Here is a 20,684-nt window from a genome sequence, read left to right on the forward strand (position 1 = left end):
AGTTTTACACATACTGAATTTGAGGTGCTAGTGGAATTTCTAAGTAGAGATAATTAGTAGGAGGTAAGGAGCCATGCATGTACTTTTAAATTTCTAATACCCACATTTTAAAAAGTAAACAGATGGGTACAAAATATATTTAGAAAGAATGAGTAAGACAGTATTTGACAGCACAACAGGGTGACCATAGTCAATAATAACTTAATTGTACATTTAGAAATAACTAAAAGAGGCTGGGTGCGGTGGCTCACGCCTGTAATCCCAGCACTTTGGGAAGCCAAGGTGGGCAGATCATCTGAGGTCAGGAGTTTGAGACCAGCCTGGTCAACATGGTGAAACCCCTTCTCTACTAAAAATACAAAAATTAGTCAGGTGTGGTGGTGCGTGTCTGTAGCCCCAGCTACTCAGGAGGCTGAGGCGGGAGAATCACCGGGACCCCGGAGGTGGAGGTTGCAGTGAACCAAGATCATGCCACTGCATGCCAGCCTAGGTGACAGAGCCAGACTCTGTCTCAAAACAAAACAAAACAAAAAAACAAAACTAAAAGAGTACAATTGGATTGTTTGTAACACAAAGGATAAATGCTTGACGGGAAGGATACCCCATTTACCATGATGTGATTGTTGTGTATCGCATGCCTGTATCAAAGTATCTCATATACCCCATAAATATATACAACTACTATGTACCCACAAAAGTTTTTTTAAAAAACTAAACAGAAACACATAAAGTTGATTTTTTCTAATGTTATGCCATTAACCTAAGTAAAATTGATTTTAATGATACATTTTATTTAACCCAAAAATATTTATTTTTATTATACCTAAAAATATTAATATTTCAGCATGTAATCAATATAAAATTTAAGATTTTTTCTTTTTTTGAGACGGAGTCTCGCTGTGTCTGTCGCCCAGGCTGGAGTCCAGTGGCACGATCTCAGCTCACTGCAAGCTCTGCCTCCCAGGTTCACGCCATTCTCCTGCCTCAGCCTCCCGAGTAGCTGGGACTACAGGTGCCCGCCACCACGCCCAGCTAATTTTTTTGTATTTTTAGTACAGATGGGGTTTCACCTTGTAAGCCAGGATGGTCTCGATCTCCTGACCTCATGATCTGCCCGCCTCGGCCTCCCAAAGTGCTGGGATTGCAGGCGTGAGCCACTGCGCCCGGCCCTATTTTTTTTTTTTTCATACTAAGTCTTTGAAATATGGTGTGTATCTCAATTTGAGCTATCCACATGTCAATTGTTTCATAATCACATGTAACTAATTGTTATCACATTGGACAGTTCAGATACAGACCTTAAGAGAGAGGTCAGGACTACAAATAAACATATGGGAGTCATCAGTGTTCAAGTGTGATATGTCTTGCAATGAGAGTGTGTTAGCTCAGCAAATTAGAGGGTGTGGAATAAAGGAAAAGGATAAGGAAATATCAGAGATGGTAGAAAGAAGAAGAAGATGGCTGGGCGTGGTGGCTCACGTCTGTAATCCCAGCACTTTGGGAGGCCGAGGCAGGCAGATCACAAGGTCAGGAGTTCGACACCAGCCTGCGCAACATGGAGAAACCCTGCTTCTACTAAAAATACAAAAAATTAACCGGGCATGGTAGCACACGCCTGTAATCCCAGCTACTCAGGAGGTTGAGGCAGGAGAATCTCTTGAACCCGGGAAGCAGAGGTAGCAGTGAGCTGAGATCGTGCCACCGCACTCCAGCCTGGGTGACAGAACGAGACTCCGTCTCAAAAAAAGAAAGAAGAAAGGCCCGTAAAAGAAAGTTTGAAAATAAATAGAGCATAAATTGGGAGCAAGTATTATCATGGAAACCAAGGAAGAAGGAGTTTTGAGAAGATAGAATAGTCAACAAGGTCAGGTGCTCTGAGATATATATTTATTATATGAATTTGTTTTTCCAGAGACAGGGTCTCATTCTGTTGTCTAGGCTGGACTCAAACTCCTGGGCACAAGCAATCCTGCTTCAGCCTCCTAAGTAGCTGGGACTACAGACACACACCACCTTGCCCAGCTATACGTGATATTTATATAGATATTATGATAAGGGTTTGGCCACCTCTGATAGGAATTATTTAAGTAAAGTAAATTGCTTATTTAAAAATTATTATGATAGGAATTATTTAAATATAAGTGGATTGCTTCTGGTGAGGTAGTTATTGGGAGTAGATACCATTTCCTCATTCTGTGCATAGTTGTAAAATATTATTGTTCAATTTCATTACAAACTATGTGTATTGCTTTTCTATGAACTTATCCCACAGTCACAGTGGGATCATTTATCCCGACTGGCCTGGAACAATTCCAGTTTAAGCCTGCTTTTCAAATATAATCTTTTCTATGGCCTTTTTAATTCTCAGAAGTGTCCCAGTTTGGATAAGAAATTATTTGGCTACCCCATATGTAGTCGATGTAACTTTCTTTTTTCTTTGAGATGGAGTTTCGCTCTTGTTGCCCAAGCTGGAGTGCAATGGCATAATCTCGGCTTAGTGCAACCTCCGCCTCCCGGCTTCAAGCGATTCTCCTGCCTCAGCCTCCCAAGTAGCTGGGATTATAGGCATGCACCACCACACCTGGCTAATTTTTTGTATTTTTAGTAGAGATAAGGTTTCACCACGTTGGCCAGGCTGGTTTCGAACTCTCGACCTCAGGTGATCCACCCGCCTCAGCCTTCCAAAGTGCTGGGATTAGAGGCATGAGCCGCCGTGACCAGCCGTTGATGTAACTTTCAACACTTAGAGCCCAACTGTGAAGCTGCCCATCGGGATATACTAATGGCTAGGGAAGTGCTTGAAACAAATGTAGGTACCACTTACTATAGTTTTAACTGCCTCCCAGCTAGGTCAGGGCTTCTCTTTTCACTCTCTTGATGTTTTCTGAAGGGAAATTAAATCAGCAAGATCTGCCAAATAAGACTGTGACTGAATCTTCTTTGTGACCCCAAATACATCTATATATCCCCACCCTATCCACACCACGAGGATGATGAAGATGATGAAAGTGATTTATGATGCACTTGTTATGTGCCAGATGATCTCCTATGCAACTTACATGTATTTATTTACTACTTATGACAGTCTTACGAAGGAGGAGTGCTAATTATTCTCATTTTACAAATGAGGAAGGTCATCAGACAGGATCTGGACCAATGCAGCTTGCCTTCAGAGCCTATGCTCTTCACCACGACTTTGTACTGCCTTGTAATATCATCTTGCTTTTCACATGCCCCTTCCTTCCCTTTCTCATCTCCAGTAGCTTTCTCACTGGCACCTACAACTGAATTAAACCTTTCAATGGGGGAATATTGTTTGTTTTTATAATTTCAGTATTAATTATTTGAATTATGGAAGATGATATACAAAGAACAACAAGAGATCTTTATTATCTAGTCATTATTGCAGAATTTGATATTTCGCTTTTTTATGAGATGAAGATGTGTCAATGATTTTGTGTTTTTCTTTTAAAGGGGCCATAGTTTTTTTTTTTTTTTTTTTGAGATGGAGTCTCATTCTGTCACCCAGGCAGGAGTGCAGTGGCGTGATCTTGGCTCACTGCAACCTCTGCCTCCCAGGTTCAAGTGATTCTCCTGCCTCAGCCTCCCGAGTAGCTGGGATTACAGGTGAGTGCCACCACGCCTGGCTAATTTTTGTATTTTTAGTAGAGACGGGGGTTCACCATGTTGGTCAGCTGGTCTCAAACTCCTGACCTCATGATCTGCCTTCCTCGGCCTCCCAAAGTGCTGGGATTACATGCGTGAGCCACTGCACCCAGCCTCATAATAATTTTTTGATAACTCATTTTGAGAGCCTTCTCAGAACGGACAGTTTTTGGGGGAAAAAATGAATACAGAATTTTTAGTAACTACTTATAATTATGATCTATTACTACATTCCCCAAAATACAGCAGCTTAAAATAACAAACACTTATTTTCCCATAGTTTCTGTGGATCGGGAATTCAGAAGGGGCATATCTTGGCAGTTCTTGCTCAGCATCTTTCATGAGGTTACAGGCAAGCTGTTGATTGGGGCTGTGGTCATCTGAAGCCTTGACTGGGGCTCACTTACTTGGCTTTTTGGAGGTGGCCTGAGTTTATTGTCACATAGATCTTTCCATAAGACTGCTTAAGAGCCCTTATGACATGGAAGCTGACTTGCCAGAGCAAGTGATAGAAGAGGAAGCGCAAGAAAGAAATCACAAAGTTTTTTAGCCAGGCATGGTGGCTCACGCCTGTAATCCCAGCACTTTGGGAGGCTGAGGCAGGCAGATCACCTGAGGTCGGGAGTTTGAGACCAGCCTGACTAATATGGTGAAACCCTGTCTCTACTAAAAATACAAAAATTAGCCTTGCGTGGTGACCAGTACCTGTAGTCCCAGCTACACGGGAGGCTGAGGCAGGAGAATTGCTTGAACCTGGGAGGCGGAGGTTGCAGTGAGCCGAGATTGCGCCACTGCACTCCAGCCTGGGAGACAGAGCGAGACTCCGTCTCAAAAAAAAGAAAAAAGAAATCGCATTTTTTTTTTTTTGAGATGGAGTTTTACTCTTGTTGCCCAGGCTAGAATGCAATGGCAAGATCTCAGCTCACTGCGACCTCTGCCTCTCGAGGTTAAGCGATTCTCCTGTCTCAGCCTTGGGCATATGCCACCATGCCTGGCTAATTTTTGTATTTTCAGTAGAAACAGGGTTTCTCCATGTTGGCCAGGCTGGTCTTGAACTCTTGACCTCAGGTGATCCCCCTGCCTCAGCCTCCCAAAGTGCTGGGATTACAGGTGTGAGCCACCGCGCCCGGCAATCACAAAGTTTTTTATGACCTAGTTTCATCATGTACTATCACTTCTGTAGCATCTGTTGGTCACACAAGCCAACCCTGATGCAATGTGGGAGTGCACTATATAAGGATGTGAATACCAGAAGATAAGGATACCAGAAGGATCACTGGGAGCCATCTTGGAGGCTAGCTTCCACAACCTACCCTATATTAACATTGCTCTCACATGCAAAATGTACTCACTTTCCCCCAAGATTCTCAAAAGTCCCATTTAATTGCAGCATCACTTCAAAGTTTAGAATTTCATTGTATAAATCAGGTTCAGCTGTAAATGAGACTTCTCAGGTTTAGTTTCATAAGCACAGCTCCCTGAGTACAGTTTCTCTTGATCTGAAGACCTTTGAACTAAAGAAACAAGTTAGCTTCCTCCATGCATACTCAACATAAAATGGTAGGACAGGCATAAGTTAACTGCTACACAGACACTCCTATTCAGAAAAGGGGAATAGGGAAGTCACACAAGAGTAACTGGTCCTTAGCAATTCTGAAATTCAGTTAAGCACTGATTGGCTTTTCCATGATTAGGTCTCAAAGCCTGAGAATAATGTTCTACCTTCTTGGCTCTTATTTCCACCCTCTGAGTCATCTTTCTTTTTTCACGAAAGATAACATGTTTTTGCAACCAAGTAGCTTTTTTTTAACCTGCTTTCTGCTGGTAGAAGTTTCAAGGTGGGGGATCCAGAGGTCTCTTTTCATTTTGTACTGTCTATGTCACTTTCAGTCCAAGCTGGTAAGTGTTTCTGCCACTGTAATTCTCTTCTGCTAATATAATTCTCCAGATATCTCCTGTCTTCCTCATGGCCATGTATATTGTTGGAAATGAGCCCCATTCCAGTTCCAGAGGTTGGAATTTGCTGATTTAATCCAAACATGATAGTTTCATTCACCTTGCCAAGGATTAAGACTTGGTCAAGTGATGCCATCTGGCCAGTGAGACAGAAGGGGAAGATTGTTTAGGGGTTACTGTGAAAGGTTTTCTTTTCTGACAAAAGGATCTCCAGGGAAGAAAGCATCTCTCTTCTAGTAGACATTGGTATGCCTGCATAACATAGTTGTCATTTCATGGTTTTGAGTCTGGCAGAAGAAAAAGATGGAAAGCACTTAGGTTCTTCATTATATAATTGTGCGACTGAATTAATCAATGCTGGAAAACGAAATTTTCTTTATTTTAAAATCGGTTGCGGGAGGCTGAGGCAGGAGAATCACTTGAACCCAGGAGGCGGAGGTTGCGGTGAGCTGAGATGGCGCCATTGCACTCCAGCCTGGGCAACAAGAGCGAAACTCCATCTCAAAAACAAACAAACAAACAAACAAAAAATCAGTTGCTAATTGTGGACATGAATTTCAAGTGAAACCTAGTCAGTATGGCTGTATGGTTGTTTTTTGGGGGGAATGTGAGCCAACTGCTCAGGTGAAGATGGAGAAAGTGGATAATGAGGTACAAGCAAGGTTATGTGATTAAGTGTTTGCCAAGTACAGTGGGTGTCCTTCACAAAGAGGGGACTATAATTGTGGTATTTCTTTTCTCTTTCCTTTCCCCCCTCACCCCTTTCCACTATCCCCACCTCTTCCCTGTGCCCCTACTCCTCTCTCCTGTCTTCTTCCCTTTCAGTTTTCCTCATTCAATATTCCCTTCCCCTTCCTCCTTCTCTTCCTTATTCTCAGTCTCAGAGCTACCATTTATTTGTATGCATTGCCTTATTCAGTTCTCATGAAGACCCTGTCTAATAGGTACAGATAATATTCTCAGTATTTAGTTGAGAGATTAAGCAACTTGGTCATAATTATGCAGCTAAAAAGTGGCCACTAGGCATCTAGCTCAAGCCTATGTGATTCCAGAGTCTGTGCTTTAACCACTATGCAGGAGTGAAAGGAACTCTTCCACAAGAAGGACAATTTGCTAGCTGTCCGTGTTAAACTGGTTAAGTTCATATACCTAACTGGTGGATATAAACAGAAAACTAGGGTCAAAGCTGTAATTCTTGTGGGAGTCAACATTGTAGCTTTAAAAAAATCAAATTTTAAATGGTTATTTTCCTTTAAAACGAAGGAAATGGAAACCCAAAAGTTTAAAACAAGATCAAGATTCTAATTTCTCTAACCGGTTGTTTGCCTCCGTACAGACCCGATTATTTTGCTACAGTTTAGGTAGCTAGATGAGTAAAATTTCAGTCCCAGATCCTCTCACCCACCCCCACCTATAATGAACTGTTAAAAGGGTGGCAACCACCTCTGACATTTCTCTTTTTTCCTAGAATACTTTACACCATGCCATGGCCAAGAGACCTAAGGGGATGAATCTTTGTTTACTAGTGTCCTGATTATGCAGTTGTTTAATAGGAATCATATTTAGTTTTGACAAGTATCTTTCCTTTTTAGAAATAGGAAATTGGTCTCAAAAATGCTTATGGAGTCTTCTGTTTCTGGTGATCTTATCAGTCTATAACCCATTGGGACTTCTTAGGAATTCAAGTTTTTTTGAAGACAGTGCCTTAAAGAGGAAAATGTTTTCTTTGTGATCTGATTTGGGTGTTGTTTAGAGAAAGTGAAATTTAGTTTGGAGGTAGGCAGTCCTCTTGTCCCAAGGCATTTACAGTTTTTGAATATTCACTTCTACTTATTTAAAAGCCTTAGAGGAAAACAGCTATACCTACTTTTTATTATGTAAATTAATGTACATACTGACTGGAATTGTTTATATAGAGGATTTTGACTGTGGTATTGTTTGCCTAAGGAAGAAAACATGGTAACAATCTTGTCATGCAATATTTACAGTCTGCAAGCAGTATATATTTAGGGAATCTTGCTAAAATATTGCATGACAGGAGATTTCAATAAGCATGTTTAAATGAATTCTAAGAAACCAGACAGAAAGGAAATATGCCTCTTTGGTTCTGAAGCATTTATCTCCCTGGGTGGAAAAGGGTAGGGGTAAGCCTTTGAATGATAGATAGTCCAACAGAAAAATTCACATTCATCTGTGGTTTAATGTGTTCCCTAAATGTCTTAATTACTTTTAAAGCCCTGTAAATAAATAACATTCAAAGGATGTAAATTAATATCCTAAGAAAATGACTTTCCTGATCTAAGGGCTCCTATTTCAAGTAATATTTATAAGGTACTGCTTATAATTTTCAGCCTAGAATGAAGAAACCTGCAGTTGGGAAGCATGAATTTACCACCTATTAAGGTAGGAACATCTTTGTCTTGTTTTGTTTTTCCAAGAGGCTTATCCTTGCCCTAGGTATTCACATGTTATTTTACAAAGGAAGGAAGGATCAACTCTTCCAGGGAGAGGACAGGCTTAAGGAGAACCCCAGAGAATCTTGGATTGCTAGATCTTAGTGGCAATCACAGCACTTTGAAAATGAACTCAACATAACCATATTTCTTTTATTTCTGAACGAAACGTTTTCTGCCTTATATAAAGAGGTTAAAAAAAAAGTTTGTTTTAAATTAGCACCGATTTTCTGAATTAAAAGTGAATGCATCTGATCATAATGTTTCCTGCTCTCCTCTCAAATAGTTAAAACATGACTGGGCGCGGTGGCTCACACCTGTAATCCTAGCACTTTGGGAGGCTGAGGTGGGTGGATCACCTGAGGTTGGGAGTTCGAGACCAACCTAACCAACATGGAGAAACCCTGTCTCTACTAAAAAAAAAAAAATACAAAATTAGCCGGGTGTTGTGGTGCATACCTGTAATCCCAGCTACTCAGGAGGCTGAGGCAGGGGAATCGCTTGAACCCGGGAGGTGGAAGTTGCAGTGAGTTGAGATCGCGCCATTGCACTCCAGCCTGGGCAACAAGAGTGAAACTCCATCTCAACAACAACAACAACAACAACAAAAGTTAAAACAGAAATCTATAAACTACCATTTTGGAGAAGTTTTAATATTGAACTTTGATTCATAAAACTCAGCTTATTCTCTCATTCTTGCATATAGGAGTGACCCCTTCTTCCTCCTCCCCAACACATGAAGCTTCTGTGATATTTCGAACTCTGACCATGACTCATGATGAGAAATACATTTTATATCATGACCCAGTATATATAAAATACATGTAACTACGTATATACATACATGAAACACAAGTTTCACAGGACAAAATTCACATCGTGTAATACCACATTTTTTTCTATTCTAGTAAAAAAAAGAATGCTAGTCAGACCCACAAAATTGATTTCATGGCCCACTAATGAATTGGGACTAACAGTGTGATAAAACACTATCAAGATTTTAAGGCCGGGCGCGGTGGCTCACGCCTGTAATCCCAGCACTTTGGGAGGCTGAGGCGGGTGGATCACGAGGTCAGGAGATCGAGACCATCCTGGATAGCACAGTGAAACCACGACTCTACTAAAAATACAAAAAAATCGCTGGGTGCGCGCCTGTAGCTACATGGGAGGCTGAGGCAGGAGAATGGCGTGAACCTGGGAGGCAGAGCTTGCAGTGAGCCAAGATGGCGCCACTGCACTCCAGCCTGGGCAACAGAGCAAGACTCTGTCTAAAAAAAAAAAAAAAAAAAAAAAAAGATTTTAAGAAGTAATAGAATTAAAGAAGCATATTCTTATTCACTTTGGGGAATGCCAAAGCGAAATAAAACCTCCCTTCCTTTATGTTGCCCTCCACATTTTTACCTACTTATTTTCTTCACATGTTATACTCAGATCTGGGATTTTACAGACTGAAAGATGGAAAGGTGGCCAGGTGAGGTGGCTCATGCCTGTAATCCCAGCATTTTGGGAGGCCAAAGTGGGTGGATCACCTGAGGTCAGGAGTTCGAGACCAGCCTGGCCAACATGGTGAAACCCCCGTCTCTACTAAAATACAAAAATTACCTGGACATGGTGGTATGTGCCTGCAGTCCCAGCTACTTGGGAGGCTGAGGCAGGAGAATTGCTTGAACCTGGGAGGCGGAGGCTGAAGTGAGCCAAGGTCATACGACTGCCCTCCAGCCTGGGTGACAGAGCAAGACTCTGTCTTAAAAAAAAAAAAAAAGAAAAGAAAAGAAAGAAAGATGGAAAGACAATTTAAAAAAACGACTTTATTTTTTAGAGCAGTTTTAGGTTCACAGCAAAACTGAGAGGAAGATACAGAGATTTCCCATATACCCGCTGCCTGCACACATGCATAGCCTCTCCCATTATCACCATGTCACATCAGAGTGGGGCATTTGTTACAACTGATGAACCTACAGAAATCCCATCTTAACCTCAGTTTCAGTTATCCATGGTCAATTGCTGTTTGAAAATATTAAATGGAATATTCCCGAAATAAACAATTGATAAGTTTAAACTGTGTGCCATTCTGAGTAGCATGTTGAAACCTTGTGCTGTCCTGTTCCATCCTGACTGGGATGTGAATCATCCATTTGTCCAGTGTATCCCTGCTGTATACACTCCCCACCTATTGGTCTCGGTTACCAGATTATGCTGAGATACTGTGACAGTATATCAGGGCTTGTGCTCAAATAACACTTATTTTACTTAATAATGGCCCCAGGCTGGGTGTGGTGGCTCACACAGGTAATCCAACACTTTGGGAGGCCAAGACATGAGGATCCTTTGAGCCCGGGAGTTTGAGACAGCAGTGAGCTATGATGGTGCCACCGCACTCTGGCCTGGGCAACAGAGAAAAACCCTATTTCAAAAAAAAAAAAAAAAGTAAAAAGGCCCCAAAGTGCAAGGGTAGTGATGCTGGCAATTCGGATATGCCAAAGAGAAGCCATAAAGTACTATCTTTCAGTGAAAAGGAGAAAGTTCTCTAATTAATAAAAAAGAAAAAAAATTGCATGCTGATGTTGCTAGGATCTATGGTAAGAATAACTCTTCTATCTGTGAAATTGTGAAGAATATAAAGAGGGTTTGATACTATCTGTGGTTTCAGGCATCCACTGGGGATCTTGGAATGTATCTTCCTCTGATAAGGGGGAGCTACTGTACATTGACAAATCCTTACCACCCAAACTCCATAGCTTACTTTAGGGTTCACTTTTGGTGTTGTACATTCTATGGGTTTGCATAAATGCATAATGACATATCTCCATCATTATAGTGTCATACAAGGTATTTTCACTGCCTTAACAATTCTCTGTACCCCACCTATATTAATCCTCTCCCTAAAACCTAGTAACCACTGATCTTTTTGCTGTCTCCATAGTTGCCTAGAAAGGATTTTTATTAGGGCTAGCTTCAGGAGGGGAGGAAGTTGCAGCCAGGAAGTGTCTTATAGAATAAATGATCTGTTAATGAATGAAACAGCCATAACATGAGTATGATTATCAGATTCTTGCCGGATACACTTTCTTTTTTTATTAATTTTTTATTTTTTCTGAGACAGAGTCTTGTTCTGTCGCCTAGGCTGGAGTGCAGTGGCACAATCTCAGCTCACTGCAACCTCTGCCTCGGATGCGCTTTAAACCTATTGTAGAGGCTGGGCGCAGTGGCTCATGCCTGTAATCCCAGCACTCTGGGAGGCCGAGGCGGGCAGATCACCTGCTGTTGGGAGTTTGAGACCAGCCTGACCAACATGGAGAAACTCCACCTCTACTAAAAATACAAAATTAGACGGGCGTGGTGGTGCATGCCTGTAATCCCAGCTACTAGGGAGGCTGAGGCAGGAGAATCTCTTGAACCTGGGAGGCAGAGGTTGCAGTGAGTCGAGATCGTGCCATTGCACTCCAGCCTGGGCAACTAGAGTGAAACTCCATCTCAAAAACAAACAAACAAAAAACCGATTGTAGAGGTAGTCTTTTATTTTATTGTTTTATTTTTTATTTTTTGAGACAGAGTCTCGCTCGGTCGCTCAGGCTGGAGTGCAGTGGCGTGATCTCCACTCACTGCAACCTCCGCCTCCCGGGTTCAAGAGATTCTCCTGCCTCAGCCTTCCGAGTAGCTGGGACTACAGGCATGTGCCACCATGCCCGGCTAATTTTTTGTATTTTTAGTAGAGACGGGGTTTTGCAGTGTTAGCTAGGATGGTCTCAATCTCCCGACCTCGTGATCCGCCCGCCCTGGCCTCCCAAAGTGCTGGGATTACAGGCATGAGCCACTGCACCTGGCTGTAGAGGTAGTCTTTTATTGTAGCTATACTTATTTTATGTGATAGATGAGTCTTTAGAATGCTTATCTAAATACATTAATGAGAATGTATTTATTAAATGTTTATTAGGATACATTTAATGTTTCTGAATGGCCTTACTTTTTGTTTTGTTTTGAGACAGAGTTTCATTCCTGTTGCCCAGGCTGCAGTACAATTGGTGCAATCTCGGCTCACTGGTGATCTCGGCTCACTGCAAACTCCGCCTCCCGGGTTCAAGCGATTCTCCTGCCTCAGCCTCCCAAGTAGCTGGGATTACAGGCATGTGCCACCACACCTGGCTAATTTTTGTATTTTTAGTAGAAGCGGGGTTTCACCATGTTGGCCAGGCTGGTCTTGAACTCCTGACCTCATGATCTACCCACCTCGGCCTCCCAAAGTGCTGGAATTACAGGCATGAGCCACCATGCCCAGCCAACCCGGCTACATTTTAAGTATAGTTTATAGCTATTTAAAGGAATCCCCTTTTAAAAAATTCACAAAATTTCTAAAATTCACAAATTCTTTTGCATTATAGCAAATAATACTAGAATGTCAACTCCAGAAAGGCAGTGATCTTTGTGTATTTCGTTCACTGGTATATCCCTGACTCCTAGAATACTACCTGACACATACCTGGTACTCATTAAATATGTGTTCAGTGAATCTATACATAGAGTTTCCTAAAAGTTTCCCAAACAGGGACGCTGCTATATTCATATGGAATGGAAGGTTATACAGTGTTGCTGTGATAAGGTCAGCATTCCTTATCATATTGTCTAGAAGACCTTTGAGCCAAGATCACATTTAAAATAACCTCATTAAATTAGAATTGGTGCTTTAAGTGAAGCAATTGATGCAGAGAAAAGAAGAACAAATAACCAGTGGGAGACAAAAGAAATTCTAATATGAATAATAATATCAACCATTTATTGAGTACTTAATAGCTTCACAGGGAGGGAGGAATATTATCATTCAGTTCTCACAACTCTGAGAAGCAGATACTATTTTTAGCTCCTTTTGGAAGAATTTGAGATTTGGAGGACTTAAGTAAATAGCTCAAAATTACATAGCTAGTAAGTAATTAAACTGGAATTTGAACCCAGGTCCAATGTTTTAAACATAATAGTACTTGAGGTTGAAGCTCATTAAGATCCTGGAGTCAGACCGGACGCAGTGGCTCACGCCTGTAATCCCAGCACTTTGGGAGGCCAAGGCGGGCAGATCACCTGAGGTCAGGAGTTTAAGACCAGACTGGCCAACATGGAGAAACCCCATTTCTACTAAAAATACAAAAAAAAAAAAAAAAACACACACAAAAAAACAAAAACAAGCAAAAAAAGATCCTGAAGTCACCTTATACATTACAGTTTGAAATCCATGTATTTGGCATTTTTTTTTCATTCATTTAGGCAAATGAATAGAGAACCTATAAAACACCAGGTATTAGATATGTAGTGGTAACCAAACAGACATGGTCACGCTCTCTCCACCATAGGGTCTGATGGAGCAGACAGATAAAAGACAAGAAACAACAAAGTACAAAATGTGATAAAGAGGCCGGGCATGGCGGCTCATGCCTATAATCCCAGCACTTTGGAAGGCTGAGGTGGGTGGATCACCTGAGGTCAGGAGTTTGAGACCAGCCTGGCCAACATGGTGAAGTCCTGCCTCTACTAAAAATACAAAAATTAGCAGGGCGTGGTGGCTCATGTCTGTAATCCCAGCTACTTGGGAGGCTGAGGCAGGAGAATTGCTTAAATCTGGGAGGTGGAGGTTGCAGTAAGCAGAGATTGCACCACTGCACTCCAGCTTGGGTGACAGAGCGAGACTCCGTCTCCAAAAAACAACACCTCCAAAAAAAACGTGATAAACAAGGAAAAGTGTTATGATAGAAAATATAGTATCCATAGTGGATTAGTTTCACGGCCCGCCCCCCACCATAACAAAATCTATGAATACTGAAGTCCCTTATATAAAATGGTGTGGTATTTGCATATAACCTACACACATTCTCCCATACACTTTAAATCATCTCTGGATTACTTATAATACATAATAGAATGTAAATGCTATGTAAATAGTTATTATACTATATTGTATATTGTTTAGGGAATAATGACAAGAGAAAATCTATACATATTCAGTATAGATTTTATACATGCATGTGTGTGTGTGTATATATATATATTTAAATTTAATTATATATAGTTTTTGAGACAGAGTCTCACTCTGTCGCCCAGGCTGGAGTGCAGTGGCGCGATCTTGGCTCACCGCAATCTCCACCTCTCGGGTTCAAGTGATTCTTGTGCCTCAGCCTCCCAAATAGCTGGATTACAGGCATGCACCAACACTCCTGGCTAATTTTTATGTTTTTTTTAGAGATAGGGTTTCACCACGTTGGCCAGGCTGTTCTTATACTCCTGACTTCAGGTGATCCGCCTGCCTTGGCCTCCCAAAGTGTTGGGATTACAGGCGTGAGCCACGGAGCCCCGCCTGAGAAATTCTTTTTTTTTTTCTTTTTTGGAGACAGAGTCTCACTCTGTCACCCAGGCTGGAGTGCAGTGGCATGATCTCGGCTCACTGCAAACTCCACCTCCTGGGTTCATGCCATTCTCCTGCCTCAGCCTCTCGAGTAGCTGGGATGACAGGCACCCGCCACCACACCTGGCTAATTTTTTGTATTTTTAGTAGAGATGGGGTTTCACCGTGTTAGCCAGGATGGTCTCGATCTCCTGACCTCATGATCTGCCCACCTTGGCCTTCCAAAGTGCTGGGATTACAGGCATGAGCCACCGCGCCCGGACAGAGAAATTCTTAATTAGAATACTTGGTAAACCTATTGTATCAAATGAAATGTCAATATTCTAATCAAACTACTCTGTTTCCCTTTACTATTATCTAGCATTCTAACACCTTTTCAAGAGTGCATGCATTTTCTTTGGTAATTTCCCTTTTGAAAATATCCAGCTCGCCGCCCCCACCACCCACCACACAGTAACTATATGAGGAGATAGACATATTAATGAGCTTGACTGTAGTCAAGCTAATGTATATCAAAACATATTGTACATTTTATTTTATTTTGATCTCATGTGTACAGCCATGTACATTTTAAATATATACAGTTTTTATTAAAAAAAGAAAATGTCCACTGTTTTATTCCCACACTGTCTCTATAATACATTGGTTGGCATTCAGAAATAATTCACTAAGTGGCTTAAAAACGGAGCCTAACCTAATGAACTTGCCGACTACTAGCAGAGTTAAGACGCTTCAAATGTTAGTAAACCCTATGGGCAAGTAACAAGAGAAAAAAAATAATAATGTTAGTAAACCCTAATACCAAACCAGGGTTCCTAGCAGTTACGTTCTAATGCACACGATATTTTTAAAAAGGTTTTAAGGTTTTAAAAATGTATATTGAAAACACTTTTGTCTTTTATTTCAAAATTTTAGCATTTACCAATATCAAACAAGTTTGGGTACAGATGGTCTCATGGGAATGGGAAAGTAAGCTTTCTTGGAGATGGCATCCTAAGAAGAGGGTTAGTTTTATACATAACAAAATTATAGATGTAAGTATTTAAGGCCAACTATAAGACAGAACATTGGCCAGGCGCGGTGGCTCGCCTGTAATCCCAGCACTTTGGGAGGCTGAGATGGGCGGATCACGAGGTCAGGAGATCAAGACCATCCTGGTTAACACGGTGAAACCCCGTCTCTACTAAAAATACAAAAAAAAAAAAAAAAAAAAAATTAGCCAGGCGTGGTGGCGGGCACCTGTAGTCCCAGCTACTTGGGAGGCTGAGGCAGGAGAATGGCATGAACCTGGGAGGTGGAGCTTGCAGTGAGCCAAGATTGCACCACTGCACTCCAGCCTGAGCGACAGGCGAGATTCCATCTCCAAAAGAAAAAAAAAAGACAGAACATTAATGATACTAATTATATAAATGTTTTCTCAACTTCATATTTTTCTAAGATATAACAAAACTTTCATTATCCTATATATACATGTATATATAAACATGTGTATATAACATGTTTTAAATCTTGCATTATTTTGGACCAAACGAATAGGTCCATAAAACTGGTTCAATAGCTGAAAATAATGAGCTATTACTAATGGTTTTTGATCATCATAAATAATGAATATTATAATTTAAATGCGTTTTTTCCTTCTCCACGATCTTTTCTTTGTGGTACCATGTGTCATTTCTGAGTTCTCTTTTCTAAAGTACTCCAAAATTATTATGAAGTATTATAAAATTCATGAGATGTTATAAATAATCATAAGAAAATCTGTCTAATTACTTTATAGTGACATGCAACTTTTGATTCCCTAAATAGTACTAGCTCAATTATCCACTTGTTTTTGTTGTTGTTTGAGACAGTGTTTCAGTCTTGTGGCCAAGGCTGGAGTACAATAGTGCAATCTCGGCTCACTGCAACCTCTGCCTCCCGGGTTCAAGTGATTCTCCTGCCTCAGCCTCCCGAGTAGCTGGGACTACAGGCATGTGCCACCACACCCAGCTAACTTTTTGTATTTTTAGTAGAGACAGTATGGTCTCGATCTCCTGACCTCCTGATCCGCCCCGCCTTGGCCTCCCAAAGTGCTGGAATTACAGGCATAAGCCACTGCGCCCGGCCAATTATCCACTTTTCTACAACTCACTTTTAGAGGCTTTTGTCTAGAATTAGAGCCAGCATCAAATAATGACAATTTCTCATCCTTAAGGATGACCAATAGAATGTGCTTTAGTCTGCAAAGGCCTTTCCACACAGAATTCTAAAAATGCTTTGAGGATTTAAAAATAAGTTTATAACCTTCCAAAATGTTGTTTAAGAAAGACAACACTCATCAGGGCAAGAAAAACAGCTTTAAACAACACCGATTTTTCTATATCTCTGTATCTGAAATATTTCCCATATAAACATAATGTATGTTACTGATGTGTGTGTGTATATGGGTGTGTGTGTGTGTGTGCGTGTATGTGTATCCATCCCCACACCACGCCCCCACTGACACACACATACCACACCCATCATGTTCTCTGAGCTGTTGTATACTCTTGGTCTTTGAACTTTCAGGACATCTGAACTCTGGCCATCCACTCTCAATCCTCAGAGCTCTTTATCTTGCACTCCTGAGTTGAGTGTGTTAGGCAATGGATCTACTCTACTGTAGCCTCTCCCTGCCATTTATCCTGTGCTCTAGCAAACCTGTAATAGCTGACAAAAGACATACATGAATAGCACTTTGTTACAAAGTAACAAAGGAAGGGCATCATACTGGGTGTTAAAATGCATTTTCAAGGCAGCTTGAGGTGTCTTCAAGCGAAGGGTAGAGGAAAAGGAGTCAGGAACAGCCAGAAGCCCTTTCAACACTGGTAGAGCTCTTTGACATTATGAAGGGCATAATAAACATTACTGAAGTCTTGGAGGATTGACCGATAATTGTAGGAATGGTAGCACGAGGTGACTGTTACCTAAGGGATGCAGTGACTTCAGGGGATTTGAAGGGAACAATGCTGACTTACAAAAGCATCTCCACAGGGGCTATGCTAAACAACTACACATATACAGATTTAGTTTGCACACCTATTTCAGGAATGCAACCCACCCCCTCCCTTACCAGGACTAAACAGGATATTCATGCAATTAGCCTTTACTCTGGCAGAAAAACCTAATAATAGTCTGTGACATGAATTGGGAAAGTACCCGGATTTGCCATTTTCCTTAACGCTAAGGACAAATTATATAATTTGTGTTTTATTTTGCATTGGTTACTTAAAGTAGTAATCTCCTAAGTAGTGGTAAGTATAAATCAGATAAATGCAGTGTTTTGAGAGAAGAGTAGGAATTGCACAACACAGAGAGGCTTTCAGGGATCTTTCATTCTTTTGCTTGCTTCCAGCTTACTGAGCAGTAGTTGCAGTTAGCATTTTTTGGGTTAAGTAAATTTATAGATTATAATATGTAGTTAAAATAACCCTTAAAATTGTACCTATAATTTAAGCTTGAAAAGATTCTTGCAAAGAAATTTTGTTTTGCAGATGGTACTAATGATAAAATGGCAAAGCCAACTCTTTTTCCTTTTAATAGAGTTCTTCCTCAGCCACAATTACCAGATGAAAATAACGGTGATCTCATTAGAGCTCTTCTCTAACATATTACAAAATAAAGACAATGCAATGGTGATATCATTAGATCTGTCAAGAAATTGGACAAAAACTCAAAATTATCAAGAAGTTTTGAAATACGGATTTATCTTCACCATTATTGATAAACGTAATCCTAAGTATATTATACTTTCAGATAATTAATTCAACACTTTTTTGTTTTTTTTGAGATGGAGACTTGCTCTGTTACCCAGGCTGGAGTACAGTGGCAGGATCTCGGCTCACTGCAACCTCCGCCTCCCGGCTTCAAGCAATTCTCCTGCCCCAGCCTCCTGAATAGCTGGGATTACAGGAGCCCGCCACCACACCCAGCTAATTTTTGTATTTTTAGTAGAGACAGGGTTTCACCATGTTGGCCAGTCTGGTCTTGAACTCCTGACCTCGTGATCCACCCGCTTTGGCCTCCCAAAGTGCTGGGATTACAGGCATGAGCCACCGTGCCTGGCCAACAAATCCTTATAGAGCACTTGTTGTAGGTCAGGCACAGTTCTAGGTGCTTGGGGTACATCAGTGAAATAGGATTCCTGCTCTAGTGGAGCTCACTTTCTACCAAGATAATAAGAGATAACAACATTTATACGTTATCTTAGAAGGTGGTTAAGTGCTAAGGAAAAAAGAAGAGGATAAAAGGGTTAAGAGTACTAGGAATGGTACTGTTGTAATTTTATTTATTTATTTATTTATTTATTGAGACAGGGTCTCCTGCTGCCACCCAGGCTGGAGTGAATTGCAAACATTATGGCTCACTTCAGCCTCAAACTCCTGGGCTCAAGCAATCTCCTACCTCAGCCTCCTGAGTAGCTGGTACTACAGGCGTGTGCCACCATGTCCAGCTAAGTTTTGTGTTTTTTTTAGAGATGGAGTCTCACTATGTTGCCCAGGCTGGTCTCAAACTCCTGGACCCAAGTGATTTGCCTGCCTCAGCCTCCCAAAGTGCTGGGACTACAGGCGCGGCCACAATTTTTAAATATGGTTGTTAAAGTAGGCCTTAAAAGTGACATTTGAGCAAAGATTTTAAGGGAAGTGTATATTTGGTATACTATCATCCTAAGATAAATTTATCTCTTTAAATTGGGATTTATAGTTATTGAAAATAGTATTATGAAAGTGCTGGGTCCATATTATGTACTAGTTTGAATAGCTATATAGAGGAAAGGTAGACTAATATTTATTAAATAGCCATTATGGGGCAGGTACTCATTAGGGTTTTTACATACATTCTGTTGTATAATTCTGTAAGATAAGTATTATCAATCCATTTTATAACCAAGGCTTATGGGTGCACAGTACCTTGTTTAAGGTCACACAGATACGTAGGTAGTAGAGCTGATGCTGGACATCTAATTCCAAATCCTGTTTTTTTTTTTAAGGTGGAGTCTCGCTTTGTTGCCCAGGGTGGAGTGCATGGCACGATCTCAGATCACTGCAAGCTCTGCCTCCTGGGTTCACGCCATTCTCCTGCCTCTCAGCCTCCCGAGTAGCTGGGACTACAGGCGCCCGCCACCACGCCCAGCTAATTTTTTGTATTTTTTTAGTAGAGACAGGGTTTCACTGTGTTAGCCAGGATGGTCTCGATCTCCTGACCTCATGATCTGCCCACTTTGGCCTCCCAAAGTGCTGGGATTACAGGCGTGAGCCACCGCACCCGGCCTTTTTTTTTTTTTTTTTGAGACAGTGTCTGGCTGTGTGGCCCAGGCTGGAGTGCAGTGGCACGGTCTCGGCTCACGGCAACCTCCGCCTCCTGCGTTCAAGCGATTCTCCTGCTTCAGCCTCCTGAGTAGCTGGGACTAGAGGCACACGCCAACACGCCCAGCTAATTTTTGAATTTTTAGTAGAGATGGGGTTTCACCATGTTGGTCATCTCTGTTTCCTGACCTCGTGATCCACCTGCCTCGGCCTCCCAAAGTGCTGGGATTATGGGCGTGAGCCACCGCGCCTGGCCAAATCCTGTTCTTTTTTACAGTGCCTGGGCCTGCAAAGAAGTTTCTTCAATTGATCATTGCTGCTAGAAGAATAGGAGAATTGTGCTGAGGAAAATTCTTTTTTTTTTTTTTTTTTTTTTTTTTTTTGAGATGGAGTCTCACTCTGTCACCCAGGCTGGAGTGCAGTGATGCAATATTGGCTTACTGCAACCTCTGCCTGTGGGTTCAAGCGATTCTCCCACTTCAGCCTCCCAAGTAGCTGGGACTACAGGTGTGCACCACCATGCTCAGCTAATGTAGCTAATTTTTGTATTTTTAGTAGAGATGGGGTTTCACCATGTTGGCCAGGTTGGTATCAAACTTCTGACCTCAAGTGATCCAGCCTCCCAAAGTGATGGGATTACAGGCATGAGCCACTGTGACTGGCTTGTGTTGAGGAAAATTCTGAGGCTAAATCTAGGATCCAGCCAAAAGAAATACTTTGATCAATGTAATATGTGATATATAACAAAGTGAGTACTAGCATGCTGGTTCTTGAGATGAACATCTTAAAAACAAATGAAAGATAATTTAGGGCCGGGTGCGGTGGCTCACGCCTGTAATCCCAGCACTTTGGGAGGCCGAGGCGGGCGGATCACGAGGTCAGGAGATCGAGACCATCCTG

The 20,684-nt window shown here is 41.5% G+C and overlaps 1 protein-coding gene across 1 annotated transcript in view; it reads left to right on the forward strand.

Annotated features, from left to right (window-relative positions):
* Positions 1-20,684, forward strand: part of LOC129138325 (uncharacterized) — a 155,903-nt gene that overhangs the window by 5,039 nt on the left and 130,180 nt on the right. The window contains exon 4 of the mRNA XM_063808751.1: positions 7,974-8,025. The gene's annotated coding sequence lies outside the window, so the exon portion shown is untranslated. The remainder of the gene's footprint in view (positions 1-7,973; positions 8,026-20,684) is intronic.

Source organism: Pan troglodytes, chromosome 1 (genome assembly GCF_028858775.2).
Source record: "Pan troglodytes isolate AG18354 chromosome 1, NHGRI_mPanTro3-v2.0_pri, whole genome shotgun sequence".
In the NCBI taxonomy this organism is placed as follows: domain Eukaryota; kingdom Metazoa; phylum Chordata; class Mammalia; order Primates; family Hominidae; genus Pan; species Pan troglodytes.